The sequence below is a fragment of the Pseudorca crassidens genome, chromosome 8, assembly GCF_039906515.1.
Source record: "Pseudorca crassidens isolate mPseCra1 chromosome 8, mPseCra1.hap1, whole genome shotgun sequence".
NCBI lineage: Eukaryota > Metazoa > Chordata > Mammalia > Artiodactyla > Delphinidae > Pseudorca > Pseudorca crassidens.
The window spans coordinates 55,869,966-55,884,319 of NC_090303.1; the positions used below are offsets into that span (position 1 = coordinate 55,869,966).

Consider the following 14,354-nt stretch of genomic DNA (forward strand, 5'->3'; position numbering starts at 1 on the left):
TGGCTGACTGCTACAGGAGCCCTAGCTTTTAGCCTGTCTTGGCCTTCGACATGCCTTCCTCACTAAGCATAATCATTTCTAAATTTTGATTTAAAGTGAGAGACACGTGACTCTTCCTTTTGCTTGAACACTTAGAGGCCATTGTAGGATTATTAATTGGCCTAATTTCAATATTGGTGTGTCTCAGGGAATAAGAAGGCCTGAGGAGAGGGAGAGAGATGGGGAAACAGCTGGTCAGTGGGACAGTCAGAACACACACAACATTTATCAAGTTTGCTGTCTTACATGGGTGTGGTTCATTGTGCCCCGAAACAATTATGATAATAACATCAAAGATCACTGATCACAGATCACCGTAACGAATATAATAATCATGAAAAAGTTTGAAATATTGCGAGAATTACCTAAATGTGACACAGAGACATGAAGTGAGCAAATCTTGTTGGAAAAATGGCACCAATAGACTTGCTCAACACAGGCTTGCCACAGACCTTCAATTTGTAAAAAAAACCATAATATCTTCAAAACGCAATAAAGCAAGGTGCCAAAAAACGAGGTATGCCTGTATTTTGAGAGTCAGAGCTACAGTGGGCAATCCTGTTTTTGTTTCTTGTTTTGCTGCTGTTACTGTAGTTCTCCAGTGCAAAGTACTTTCTGGCGGTGGGCTGGGAATGGTTTGCAGTACTCATTAAGGAGGCAGAACAAGGTGTCAGTTTGCTTTCCAATTCTCCAAGTCCTTACTTCTCCCCCAGACGTGCTGATTTGATCACATACGTTTAGTTAGCACTTTTATAATTCACATCATTAATTTGATGTTTTATTTGGCTGGTTTACAAACATAGATGTAACAAGGGATGTTTATTAATGCACAAATACCTCCTTATGATGTTAATAAAACTAGAGCCAAAGGATACTAAGGCTGGGGAGTTAGTTTCTGTCTGAAAGTTTTATAAAGCCTTCAGGGCTGAATCTTTATCCTTTTTATGTGCTAGAAGTATTTTTATTCCTTTATTAATTTATCTACTGCAACCAAGAGCCATCCAATTCTCCTCTCCCAGGTTCACTGCAGTACCACTGTTCCTGGCTAGCCAGGACATGACATTCTTTACCATCAATAAAGCTAGGATTTCATGAGCCACATAACAAGTGCCAAGCCAATTTTTTTGTAGAAAATTTATAGGGATCATTTTCACATATGATGTATACCTCCTGATCCTTAATCATTGGCTTATCATACCCAATTACATGAAATTTCTTTTTCTATGTGACATTTCTAGCATGGTCAAGATTATAAATTCAATTTTTCCAGTTATATTCTAGTAGAAAGATAGGCATATTCTTACGAAAAATACGTAAATAACATGGTCTTAGAAAGTAAAAACATTAGTAAACTCTTTGCATGATGTTTAGTCATTGTTACCTGTATTTTGAGTTATTTTGGAGAAAAGACTGATCAATTTATGTCACCTTTTCCAGAATCATAAATCTTAGATTTTTTGATTATTTATTAGCTTATAATCTTATTAAGATCTTTCACAGAATTCTTTCCTGAATTTTGAGAGTTTGGTTGAAACAAGATACCATTTGAAGTGGATTTCATTTTAATTTAATACATGTATATGTATACGCATATGTACATATGTATAGCCTATTAAATTGAAATTTAGAGACAGATCAAGAAGAAATAAAAAGGATTTTCTCATGTGCCCATTAAAAATATGCTACTAATCATACCTGAGTCAGTTTCATTTCGTCTTAGGAAATTAATTCTTGTTTTGCTGATCTTAATGTTAGAAGGCTATTTCATGAATTTATCTGCTTCTGGACCAAGAGTCCAGACTTAGGCCTTTGGTACAGACTGACAGATGTCTGTTGGTGATGACAGTTTCAGCTTACCCTGGAAAACCTACACCGATTTTTCTATTACTTTAATATTACTAGTTAAGAGAACATGCAGCATACTGAGGCTCTTTTAATATTTCTTCCAGAAGACTCAAACTTCTAATCTGTAGTTTGTAGCAGGAACCTTTAGGCAACTTTGAGGAAAAAGCAAAACACACCGGTCAGTGATAAGCTCAATAACAAACAACAATAACAGAAAGAGGGAAGATGAACTCCTCTCTTGGAATATAATATTGATACATTTTGGAATTTAGAAGGAGTTATTCAATGACTACCCTACAATGAAAATATATTGTGGACAAGGTGGGCATTGACAAATTTGCAGGGCCTTTTAACTCATGCCACAATGTGAGTGCTATCATTGTTCCAAATGAGTACAGATATTTAAACCTAAAAACAAAATTTTAATTTTTGGAAAAAATGTCTTTGTTGGGAGTTATTGTGCCAGCCTTTGTACGTGACCATCAGTATATTTCTATCCAAGTCTGAAAGATATTCAATTCTAAAACATATTCAGATGTTTTTAACATCTTTATTGGAGTATAATTGCTTTACAATTGTGTCTTTCTACTTTATAACAAAGTGAATCAGCTATACATATACATATATCCCCATTACTCTTCCCTCTTGCATCTCCCTCCCACCCTCCCTATCCCACCTCTCTAGGTGGTCACAAAGCACCGAGCTGACCTCCCTGTGCTATGCGGCTGCTTCCCACTAGCTATCGGTTTTACATTAGGTAGTGTATATATGTCCATGCCCTCTCTCACTTCGTCCCAGCTTAGCCACTGTCTCACTTAGTCCCAGCTTACCCTTACTCTTCCCCATCCCATGTCCTCAAGTCCATTCTCTACGTCTGTGTCTTTATTCTTGTCCTGCCCCTACGTTCTTCAGAACATTTTTTTTTTTGATTCTACATATGTGTGTTAGCATGTGGTATGTGTTCTTCTCTTTCTGACTTACTTCACTCTTCATGACAGACTCTAGGACAATCCACCTCACTAAAAATAACTCAATTTCATTTCTTTTTATGGCTGGGTAGTATTCCGTTGTATATATGTGCCACATCTTCTTTATCCATTCATCTGTCGATGGACAGTTAGGTTGCTTCCATGTCCTGGCTACTGTAAATAGAGCTGCAGTGAACACTGTGCTATGTAATTCTTTTAGAATTATGGTTTTCTCAGGGTATATGCCCAGTAGTGAGATTGCTGGGTCATATGGTAGTTCTATTTTTAGTTTTTTAAGGAACCTCTAAACTGTTCTCCATAGTGGCTGTATCAATTTACATTCCCAGCAACAGTGCAAGAGGATTCCCTTTTCTCCACACCCTCTCCAGCATTTATTGTTTGTAGATTTTTTGATGATGGCCATTCTGACTGGCGTGAGCAGATACCTCATTGTAGTTTTGATTTGCATTTCTCTAATGATTAGTGATGTTGAGCATCATTTCATGTGTTTGTTGGCAATCTGTATATCTTCCTTGCAGAAATGCCTGTTGAGCTCTTCTGCCCATTTTTGGATTGGGTTGTTTGTTTTTTTGATATTAAGCAACATGAGCTGCTTATAAATTTTGGAGATAATCCTTTGTCAGTGCTTTATTTGCAAATATTTTCTCCCATTCTGAGGGTTGTCTTTTCATCTTGTTTATGTTTTCCATTGCTGTGCAAAAGCTTTGAAGTTTCATTAGGTCCCATTTGTTTATTTTTGTTTTTATTTCCATTTCTCTAGGAGGTGGGTCAAAAAGGATCTTTCTGTGATTGATGTCATAGAGTGTTCTGCCTATGTTTTCCTCTAAGAGTTTTATAGTGTCTGGCCTTACATATAGGTCTTTTATCCATTTTGAGTTTCTTTTTGTGTATGGTGTTAGGGAGTGTTCTCATTTCATTCTTTTACATGTAGCTGTCCAGTTTTCCCAGCACCACTTATTGAAGAGGCTTTGATTTCTCCATTGTATATTCTTGCCTCCTTTATCAAAAAAAAGGTGACCATATGTGCGTGGGTTTATCTCTGGGCTTTCTATCCTGTTCCATTGATCTATATTTCTGTTTTTATGCCAGTACCATACTCACTTGATTACTGTAGCTTTGTAGTACAGTCTGAAGTCTGGGAGCCTGATTTCTCCAGTTCAGTTTTTTCTTTCTCAAGATTGCTTTGGCTATTTGGGGTCTTTTGTGTTTCCACACAAATTGTGAAATTTTTTGTTCTAGTTCTGTGAAAAATGCCAGTGGTAGTTTGATAGGGATTTCATTGAATCTGTAGATTGCTTTGGGTAGTATAGTCATTTTCACAATGTTGATTCTTCCAATCCAAGAACATGGTATACCTCTCCATCTGTTTGTATCATCTTTAATTTCCTTCATCAGTGTCTTATAGTTTTCTGCATAAAGGTCTTTTGTCTCCTTAGGTAGGATTATTCCTAGGTATTTTATTCTTTTTGTTGCAATGGTAAATGGGAGTGTTTCCTTAATTTCTCTTTCAGATTTTTCATCATTAGTGTATAGGAATGCAAGAGATTTCTGTGCATTAATTTTGTATCCTGCTACTTTACCAAATTCATTGATTAGCTCTAGTAGTTTTCTGGTAGCATTGTCAGGATTCTCTAAGTATAGTATCATGTCATCTGCAAACAGTGGCAGCTTTACTTCTTCTTTTCCGATTTGGATTTCTTTTATTTCTTTTTCTTCTCTGATTGCTGTGGCTAAAACTTCCAAAACTGTGTTGAATAATAATGGTGAGAGTGGACAACCTTGTCTTGTTCCTGATCTTAGAGGAAATGGTTTCAGTTTTTCACCACTGAGAATGATGTTGGCTGTGGGTTTATCATATATGGCCTTTATTATGTTGAGGTAGGTTCCCTCTATGCCTACTTTCTGGAGAGTTTTTATTATAAATGGGTGTTGAATTTTGTCAGAAGCTTCTTCTGCATCTATCAAGATGATCATATGCTTTTTATCCTTCAGTTTGTTAATATGGTTTATCACATTGATCGATTTGCGAATATTGAAGAATCCTTGCATTGCTGTGAATAACCCCACCTGATCATGTTGTATGATCCTTTTCATGTGCTGTTGAATTCTGTTTGCTAGTATTTTGTTGAGGATTTTTGCATCTATATTCATCAGTGATATTGGCCTGTAGTTTTCTTTCTTTGTGACATCTTTGTCTGGTTTTGGTATCAGGGTGATTGTGGCCTCGTAGAATGAGTTTGGGAGTGTTCCTCCCTCTGCTATATTTTGGAAGAGTTTGAGAAGGATAGGTGTTAGCTCTTCTCTAAATGTTTGATAGAATTCACCTGAGAAGCCATCTGGTCCTGGGCTTTTGTTTTTTGGAAGATTTTTAATCACAGTCTCAATTTCAGTGCTTGTGATTGGTCTGTTTATATTTTCTATTTCTTCTTGGTTCAGTTTCAGAATGTTGTGCTTTTCTAAGAATTTGTCCATTTCTTCCAGGTTGTCCATTTTATTGGCATATAGTTGCTTATAGTAATCTCTCATGATCTTTTGTATTTCTTCAGTGTCAGTTGTTACTTCTCCTTTTTCATTTCTAATTCTGCTTATTTGAGTCTTCTCTCTTTTTTTCTTGATGAGTCTGGCTAATGGTTTATCAATTTTATTTATCTTCTCAAAGAACCAGCTTTTAATTTTATTGATCTTTGCTATTGTTTCCTTCTTTTCTTTTTCATTTATTTTCTATCTAATCTTTATGATTTCTTTCCTTCTGGTAACTTTGGGGTTTTTTTAATCTTCTTTCTCTAATTGCGTTAGGTGTAAGGGTAGGTTGTTTATTTGAGATGATTCATGTTTCTTGAGGTAGGATTGTATTGCTATAAACCTCCCTCTTAGAACTGCTTTTGCTGCATCCAATAGGTTTTTGGTCATCATGTTCTCACTGTCATTTGTTTCTAGGTACTTTTTGTTTTCCTCTTTGATTTCTTCAGTGATCTCTTGGTTATTTAGTAGTGTATTGTTTAGCTTCCATTGTTTGTATTTTTTAGATTTTTTTCCTGTAATTGATATCTAGTCTCATAGCATTGTGGTCAGAAAAGATACTTGATATGATTTCAATTTTCTTAAATTTACCAAGGCTTGATTTGTGACCCAAGATATGATCTATCCTGGAGAATGTTCCGTGAACACTTGAGAAGAAAGTGTATTCTGTTGTTTTTGGATGGAATGTCCTATGAATATCAATTAAGTCCATCTCGTTTAATGTATCATTGAAAGTTTGTGTTTCCTTATTTATTTCCATTTTGGATGATCTGTCCATTGGTGAAAGTGGGGTGTTAAAGTCCCCTACTATGATTGTATTGCTGTCAATTTCCCGTTTTATGGCTGTTAGCACTTGCCTTATGTATTGAGGTGCTCCTATGTTGGGTGCTTAAATATTTACAATTGTTATATCTTCTTCTTGGGTTGATCCCTTGATCATTATGTAGTGTCCTTCTTTGTCTCTTGTAATAGTCTTTCTTTTAAAGTCTATTTTGTCTGATATGAGAATTGCTACTCCAGCTTTCTTTTGATTTCCATTTGCATGGAATATCTTTTTCCATCCCCACACTTTCAGTCTGTATGTGAGACAGCATATATACAGGTCTTGTTTTTGGATCCATTCAGCCAGTCTATGTCTTTTGGTGGGAGCATTTAATCCATTTGCATTTAAGGTACTTATCAATATGTATGTTCCTATTTCCATTTCCTTAATTGCTTTGGGTTTATTATTGTAGGTCTTTTCCTTCTCTTGTGTCTCCTGCCTAGAGAAGTTCCTTTAGCATTTGTTGTAAAGCTGGTTTGGTGGTGCTGAATTCTTTTAGTTTTTGCTTGACTGTAAAGGTTTTAATTTCTCCATCAAATCTCAGTGAGATCCTTGCTGGGTAGAGTAATCTTGTTTGTAACGTTTTCCCTTTCATCACTTTATATATGTCCTGCCACTCCCTTCTGACTTGCGGACTTTTTGCTGAAAGATCAGCTGTTAACCTTATGGGGATTCCCTTGTATGTTATTTTTCCCTTGCTGCTTTTAATATTTTTTCTTTGTATTTAATTTTTGATAGTTTGATTAATATGTGTCTTGGCGTGTTTCTCTTTGGATTTATCCTGTATGGGACTCTCTGTGCTTCCTGGACTTGATTGACTATTTCCTTTCCCATATTAGGGAAGTTTTCACTATAATTTCTGCAAATATTTTCTCAGTCCCCTTATTTTTCTCTTTTTCTTCTGGGACCCCTATAGTTTGAATGTTGGTTCATTTAATGTTGTCCCAGAGGTCTCTGAGACTGTCCTCTGTCCTTTTCATTCTTTTTTCTTTATTCTTCTCCACGGTAGTTATTTCCAGTATTTTATTTTCCAGGTCACTTATCTGTTATTCTGCCTCTGTTATTCTGCTATTGATTCCTTTTAGAGCAATTTTAATTTCATTTATTGTGTTATTCATCATTGTTTGTTTGCTCTTTAGTTCTTCTAGGTCCCTGTTAAACATTTCTTGTATTCTGTTTCCAAGATTTTGGATCATCTTTACTATCATTACTATGCATTTTTTTTCAGGTAGACTGCCTATTTCCTATTCATTTGTTTGGTCTGGTGAGTTTTTACCTTGCTCCTTCAACTGCTGTGTTTTTCTGTCTTCTCATTTTGCTTAACTTACTGTGTTTGTGGTCTCCTTTTCACAGGCTGCAGGTTCGTCATTCCTGTTTGTTTTGGTGTCTGGCCCTAGTGGCTAAGGTTGGTTCAGTGCGTTGTGGAGGCTTCCTGGTAGAGGGGTCTGGTGCCTGTGTTCTGGTGGATGAGGCTGGATCTTCTCTTTCTGGTGGGCAGGACTGCTTCTGGTGGTGTGTTTTGTAGTGTCTGTGACCTTATTATGATTTTAGGCAGCCTCTCTGCTAATGGGTGGGGTTGTGTTCCTGTCTTGCTGGTTGTTTGGCACAGTGTATCCAGCACTGTAGCTTGCTGGTCGTTGAATTGAGCTGGGTCTTAGCGTTGAGATGGAGATCTCTGGGAGAGCTTTCGCTGTTTGATGTTACGTTGAACTGGGAGGTTTCTGGGGATCAATGTTCTGAACTTGGCTCTCCCACCTCAGAGGCTCAGGCCTGACACCGGCCAGAGCAGCAAGACCCTGTCAGCCGCACGGCTCAGAAGAAAAGGGAGAAAAAGAAAGAAAGAGAGAAAGAGAGAGAGAGAGAGAGAGAGAGAGAGGGAGGGAGGGAGGGAGGGAGGGAGGGAGAGAGAGAGAGAGAGGGAGGGAGGGAGAGAGAGAGAGAAAGAAAGAAAGAAAGAGAAGGAAGGAAAGAAGGAAGGGAGAAAGAAAGAAAGAAAGAAAGAGAAGGAAGGAAAGAAGGAAGGGAGAAAGAAAGAAAGAAAGAAAGAAAAAAGAAAGTTATTAAAATAGAAAAAAAATATTTAAAAAGTAATTAATAAAAAAGAAAGAGAGAAAGCAAGAAGAGAGCAACCAAACCAAAAAACAAATCCACCTTGATAACGAGCACTAAAAACTATACTTAAAAAAAAAACCCTAAAACGGACAGTTAGACCCCTAGGACAAATGGCAAAAGCAAAGCTATACAGACAAAATCACACAAAGAAGCATACACATACACACAAAATGAGAAAAAGAGAAAAATATGTATATATAAAAAAAAGAAGAGAGCAACCTAATCAATAAACAAATATACCAATGATAATAAGTTCTAAATACTAAACTAAGGTAAACATAAATGCAGAAAACAATTAGATGCAGAAAGCAAACTCCAAGTGTACAGTTGCTCCTGAAGTCCATTGCCTTAATTTTGGGATGATTCGTTGTCTATTCAGGTATTCTGCAGATGCAGGGTACATCAAGTTGATTGTGGAGATTAAATCAACTGCTCCTGAGACTGCTGGGAGAGATTTCCCCTTCTTTTTTTTGTTCGCACCTCCTGGGGTTCAGCTTTTGATTGGCCCCACCTTTGCGTGTAGGTCGCCTGAGGGTGTCTGTTCCCCGCCCAGACAGATGGGGGTTAAAGGAGCCACTGATTCGGGGGCTCTGGCTCACTGAGGCCAGGGGGAGGGAGGGGTACGGAGTGCGGGGCGAGCCTTTGGCGGCTAAGGCTGGCGTGACGTTGCACCAACCTGAGGCGTACTGTGTGTTCTCCCGGGGAAGTTGTCCCTGGGTTTCGGGACCCTGGAGGTGGCGGGCTGCACAGGCTCCCGGGAGGGGAGGTGTGGATAGTGACCTGTGCTCGCACACAGGCTTCTTGGTGGCGGCAGCAGCAGCCTTAGAGTCTCATGCCCGTCTCTGGGGTCCGCGCTGATAGCCGCAGCTCGTGCCAGTCTCTGGAGCTTGTTAAGGCGGCGCTCTTAATCCCCTCTCCCCGTGCACCGCAGAACAAAGAGGCAAGAAAAAGTCTCTTGCCTCTTCGACAGCTCCAGACTTTTTCCCGGACTCCCTCCCGGCTAGCTGTGGCGCACTAGTCCCCTTCAGGCTGTGTTCACGCAGCCAACCCCAGTCCTCTCTCTGGGATCTAAGCTCCGAAGCCGGAGCCTCAGCTCCCAGCCCCCGCCCGCCCTTGCGGGTGAGCAGACAAGCCTCTCAGGCTGGTGAGTGCTGGTCGCCCCGATCCTCTGTGCGGGAATCTCTCTGCTTTGACCTCCGCACCCCTGTTGCAGCACTCTCCTCCGAGGCTCCGAAGCTTCCCCCCCTCTGCCACCCGCAGTCTCCACCCGCAAAGGGGCTTCCTACTGTGTGGAAACCTTTCCTCCTTCACAGCTCCCTCCCACTGGTGCAGGCCCCCTCCCTATTCTTTTGTCTCTGTTTTTTCTTTTGCCCTACCCATGTACGTGGGGAGTTTCTTGCCTTTGGGGAGGTCTGAGGTCTTCTACCAGCGTTCAGTAGGTGTTCTGTAGGAGCTGTTCCACATGTAGATGTATTTCTGATGTATTTGTGGGGAGGAAGGTGATCTCCACGGCTTGCTCCTCAGCCATCTTGAAGGTCTCTCCCCTTTCTGTGCCTCGGATTGCTGTTCAGTACAAAACCTACCCGAAAGGGTTATTGTAATTATTAAACCGGTTGGTAAGCGTAGCGCACTTAGAAGAGTACCCAGCAAGCAGTAAGACCTCTGCTTGTAACCGAGCAGGACTCCATGGGGCCTTCCCAGATCAGGCCTTTCCCCATATCCTCTGCTTTAGCTCTTCTGAAGTACCTAGGTAACCCAAATTCATATTAATAACATTTTATTTGTGTATAATTAACTTAGGAAGGTTGAGGTTCCCTTTTGATGTCCTAGCTCTTTTATTATTGGGGGCTTTGGTAAATATTGTGGAGGTATGTAGAAATATGGAGACTTTCTGACATACCCAATTATTTCTAGTAATTCTTCTTTTATAAGGAGAGGGAACAAATCTTTGATATTATCCAATCTGGAAAATCCCAAAGGCTAGTTTATGTTATAAGGAGGAATTATTTTGAATGTGGGTCCTAAATTGGCAAAGGCAACTTTCAAAATATTTGTCATAGCAAGTAAGGTATGGGCTTAAGTCAAAGGTGACTAAGGCGGCTTCCCTGGTGGCACAATGGTTGGGAGTCCACCTGCCAATGCAGGGGACACGGGTTCGTGCCCCGGTCCGGGAAGATCCCACATGCCGCGGAGCGGCTGGGCCCGTGAGCCATGGCCGCTGAGCCTGCGCGTCCGGAGCCTGTGCTCCGCAATGGGAGAGGCCACAACAGTGAGAGGCCCGCGTACTGCAAAAAAAAAAAAAAAAAAAAAGAAAGAAAGAAACCATCTCAGCAAGAAAGGGCATAGAAAAAGGAGGGTAGTCAGCAAAATTAAATGCTGGAGAGAAGTCAAAGAAAATGATAACTGGGAAATTCAGTCCATATCATGTCACTGGTGACCTGAGAGAGCACCGTTTCAGTAAGTTGGATCAACAGAAGCTGTACTGCAGGGAGTTTTGAAGGCAATGAAAAAATGGAGACAGCACTTATATCCTTAGATGGTAGGAATTTAGAAGCAAAGAGAAATATGTCAGTTATGGTCACTGGGTGGTTGCCTCAGTTTGATTTATCTTATCTCTGGTTGTAGCCTATCTAGTGTAAACACCATGGTATTAGACACACTACTATTAGAATTGCCTGTTTCCCCTGGAAATATGCTGACTGATCCAAGTCCTGCAAACATTTCATCAAGGGCCTCAGCATATGGCTTAGCAGGTTATATACTGCACAGTGCCACACATACCATTCATAGGAAGCTAATGGTGTCCCTGAGACGTGTGCAGTATACAGTCCACACAACCATACACAGCAGCCCTGATTATAGCACTGTTTTGAAGCAAAGAAGTGCATATGTGCTACACTGTTTATTTGACACTGAATGTATTTCTTTTTGTCTGCCAGGGTTGGGGAAATGATGCATCTGTCTTCTCTCATTTATGGCCAGTGTATAATTATGATTAAGAAATAACTAATGACAAAAAGTAAATCTTATAAGCATATCCCTGACAGCAATAACCATCTAGAGGAGAACATATGGTGATTGGCTGAATATGGGATAATAAACACACAGAGAGAAATTCAAGGTCATAAATATAATGATTATCCATTGGATTAAAAAAAAAAAGGTGACTAAGGGTAAGAAATGATTAGTCTCAGACAAGACAAAAAATAACCATAGCAAACTATCATTACTAGAAATTCCAGCTTTTTCAAAAGTAGACTTTTGTTAAAATTGATTCAAGAACAAATAAAGCAAGTACAAAGAGTTAAGAGGCTACTGAGTACAGAGAAGGTATAGAATGATCTTTACTATTTCTTGTTAAGAGCAAACTGTTACTCAAAGATCAATTTGTCATTTTAACAGGAGGAGTATGAATTCTAGTTTTACTCTTTTTGTACACCACCCATGTAACACTTTTCTTTAAAGAATTCACAGCCTTTTATCTGTCTCTGGGGTCCACAAGCTGGGGCCAAGGGGTCAAACCTGGTCACACTGATTTGTTTACTTGTCCGTGGTAGCTTTTGGGGCTCCAACAGGAGTTGAATAGTGGCAACCGAGACCAGTGGCCCCCACAACTGAAAAGATTTACTATCTGTCCCTTAGCAGAAAAAGGTTATAAATCCATCAAAATTAAGCCAATTTTGTTAAACATTTTAATACTTACAAATTCATTATTTGCAGATATTATAAAACCAAGGAAAATACAGTTCATTTTCCCTGTGATCTTCTACAACTCATTGTATACCCTCAGAATTTGATTTTTACTACTTCTTTTCACATTCTTGAATGATCAAATTTTAGGACAAAATTAATCTTCTTTTCCTATATAAGCCAACAGGCAAATCACATCCACTATTTATAAATGCATTCTTGCTTTGTAATGATTATACCTAGAGTGGTCTCAATCTCTTATATTGGTTCCAACCTTTAACAGAGGTAATTGACTTCATTCTACAGGTACAGAGGCTTCTGGGAAGCAGGTAGCTGAGAAAAGTTCATCAGCACAAGCACCTTGCAAACCAGCAGAGCTCCAGTTTGGACTGCTGTGCCTCACCTGCACACATGGAATACATCTGCCTGTGGTCACCTACATCCGTTTCATCCTTCTTAAGGTAGGAAAAGCAAAACGTGTGCCGGTGTGCCCCCAAGTTATCTGCACAGTCTTGTTCACCTGTTAACTGATAGCTTCTCTCTTACATGTAAAAAGAGGCATATGTATATGGCGCTTGGTATTTTTGCATTCATTTTATTTTTATGAGTTTTAATTTTTGGAGGATTGTTCAAGTAACCCAAGACTTCTCAATTTAATAATAGTCAAAGTTCTCAAAGTTAAAAAATATTTTGGAAATTATGTTTATTTATTTTATGCAATAAAGAAAAACACAATTCCTATTGATATTATGAATTTACCAGAGAGATGATACTTAAATTTTTTGGTACCAATTCATAAGAATTAATTCTTTTTAATAAAAACATGGATTAACTAATTCAATTTAGAATTTATGATTTTTATTTTCTATAATTCTAAATATTTTGTGGAAATGATGATTTACTTGACCCATAAAAATTATTTTAGAGAATTTAGATAGCTTTAAATAGTTAGACTTTTCATGGAAAATAAAATCAAGTTTTGCATAAAGTAGGTTATTATGTCAACATTTTCATGCTTTGATAATACTGAGAAAAATTTATTTTGTCAAAGATTCACATTGATTAGAAATACTGTCTGAACTTCATTTTAAATTTATATACATATTTTAAAACTCTTTAACTTTTGTTGGAAGTACTGAAGTTCTGTTAGAATTATTTTTCTTGTATTACTTTGCTTCTTATCTTGGAACTCAGCAACCAAGGGCAATAATTTAATTTAAAACTAAACTGTTCTCCTGCCACACACATTTTTTTTTCTGAGATACCATTTCAGTCAGTGTCTGAAGTCCTTTCTCAAAGGACTAGCACATTTAAAACGTTAGAAATTCAAATAATTTTTTATTTTCTGGAAAATCTTGATTTATTTTAAATGTAAGTGCTTACTACTCCATATAAGCCAATCAAAATGGAGGGCTGCTAAATTTTAGAGAATATATATCCTAATTTATATTAATTTCCACTGGAGGTAGACAAGTTATCCCAACATGTTTATCTTATTGTATGCAATTTTCCATGGTTCTTGGTCAGTCAGATTGTGAGTGAAGCTAAGGGCTGGACTTTAAGGTTATTTTTCTTTATGTCTTTACTTGGGTCATTTGGGTATTTCTGTATAATTATCTATATTCCTTTGAGTGAGGAGAGAAAAGTTGTGTATTCATAACTCTTTTATTTTTTCTGGAGGTTGTACAGCATCAGACAAGTCAGGAGTGGTCCTGCCCTAATCATTCCAACCCAGGTTCAGGCTCATCCACATAGTTGTTATCAAGATTGTGCAAACTACACAGAAGTCTTTCAGAGGCAGAGCTCTCTGTTTTCAAAGCCATACAAAACCAGTTTAATTAATTTAAATCTTTGTGGGCATTTTCTTCCCCTAATGGTAGATCTGTTTGATTGAATTATATACCCTATAGTCTGCACACCTTACAGATTTTTATGTCCAATTAGTTTCCTAAGGTTGAGAGAGATAGAGATAGAGATAGATAGAGAGAGAGAGAGAGAGAGAGAGAGAGAGAGAGAGCGCTATTATTACCAGACATAGAAAGATTACAATTATTCATAAACCATTAAAAAAGGCTAACTACCCTCCCTTTGTGAAGCAAAGAAAAGACTATTCATTTACACACGCACAGACAGAGAGAGAACAAGCAGCCTCCATTTCACAACTACGGCATCAGTTGAGAAAATTCACTGGTAGCTTGCAGCTGGGTAATAGGATAACCAGGGATACACAGCAGATCTCAAAGCCACCAAGTTGGCTGTTCCTTGATTCACAGGTAACTCTCTATTCTAGTAGGAACATTTTTTTCTTCTTAAGTGATTTTAATTCATAATGGTGC

General features: G+C 38.4%; 1 long non-coding RNA gene across 1 annotated transcript in view; it reads left to right on the plus strand.

Annotated features, from left to right (window-relative positions):
- Window positions 1–12,514, plus strand: part of LOC137228596 (uncharacterized) — a 114,854-nt gene extending 102,340 nt beyond the window's left edge. The window contains exon 5 of the long non-coding RNA XR_010945311.1: window positions 12,325–12,514. This is a non-coding gene — a long non-coding RNA (uncharacterized lncRNA). The remainder of the gene's footprint in view (window positions 1–12,324) is intronic.
- Window positions 12,515–14,354: the final 1,840 nt, after the last annotated feature.